This window comes from Sinocyclocheilus anshuiensis, unplaced genomic scaffold (genome assembly GCF_001515605.1).
Source record: "Sinocyclocheilus anshuiensis isolate Anshui unplaced genomic scaffold, SAMN03320099.WGS_v1.1 scaffold506, whole genome shotgun sequence".
Classification (NCBI taxonomy): domain Eukaryota; kingdom Metazoa; phylum Chordata; class Actinopteri; order Cypriniformes; family Cyprinidae; genus Sinocyclocheilus; species Sinocyclocheilus anshuiensis.
The window spans coordinates 607977-609127 of NW_015544144.1; positions in this window are offsets into that span (position 1 = coordinate 607977).

Consider the following 1151-nt stretch of genomic DNA (forward strand, 5'->3'; position numbering starts at 1 on the left):
TTTTGCTGAGGTCGCCACTGGCAACTATATGTATTTACATGTTATGACTTAAACATTTGTATGTAATGCCTTTTTTCCTGATTGTTTTGCGATCACATCTTTTGTTATGTTCACGTATTAAACTGAGACGATGCGCATCAAAGTTTTAGTGGAAAAAAGAGTTTCAAACAGTCCTCATCTCTGCTGCACAGCAGCGCTGACACACATAGCTAAATGCAGCTCAGTTGTGGAGCGCAAGAGAGATCGAAATGACAAAGACGTGCAAGCAAAAGTGTACAAAAGAAGTGTCTTATTTCGTGCACAACTTTCGCGAACAAACTACAACGGGTAGAGCTGTCAGCTGTGTGGATGACAATATCGTTAACAATTCTCTTATAAGCATTACTATTATGGCTTCTTTCTTATCAAGATCTTAGTCTATGCTGTATTAATGCGTGAACTTATTATTATTTAAGTCGCACTTGCCATCCAGTAATCACACAAAGCTTTGTGCTTTGTTACTTTTTATTAAAGTATCAGCTTTAAAATTACGCCAAATTCAAAACGAAATTCAAACAATAAATATGTTTTTTTGCACTCTTTAATGCGGCATGGGTGATCGCTTTAGCGCCTCAGTTAGAGCGGCAAGTGAACCCATTATATGTTTCTCTTTACTACTACAGTATAGTACATAATAAACATGAATTCAAAAGGTCGGCTATTTATCTATTAAGAGATACAGTACAACTTACTGAAATGTCTCATGTAAAAGCTCATTCACTGTTTCAAACGGCGGAAAACGTGTAAAGCTTGTAAACATTGCAACCTCAGAATAACCATTCGGTGTCCATAAGCTCATCAGTCAGCTAGAAAAATAACTATAAAGAGGAGCATCTTGCTATATTTATGCGTTATTGCATATTAATATTTTTACTTAACCTGTTGTCTACATGATTCAACTCCTATAAAATTGCATTTTATTAATGAAGAAAAACATGAAAGTGTGAAAGACATATGACAACATTTACAGGATGCATTGAGGAGGAGCCCAAACTACACTCAGTGGCCAAGTGATGCTTATGGTCCATATTGGTACAGATTCTGTGTAATGAATAATTCTTTGTGACTGTATATTTCAAGTTGGAAAAGACATTTAGTTCCCACTTTAGGTG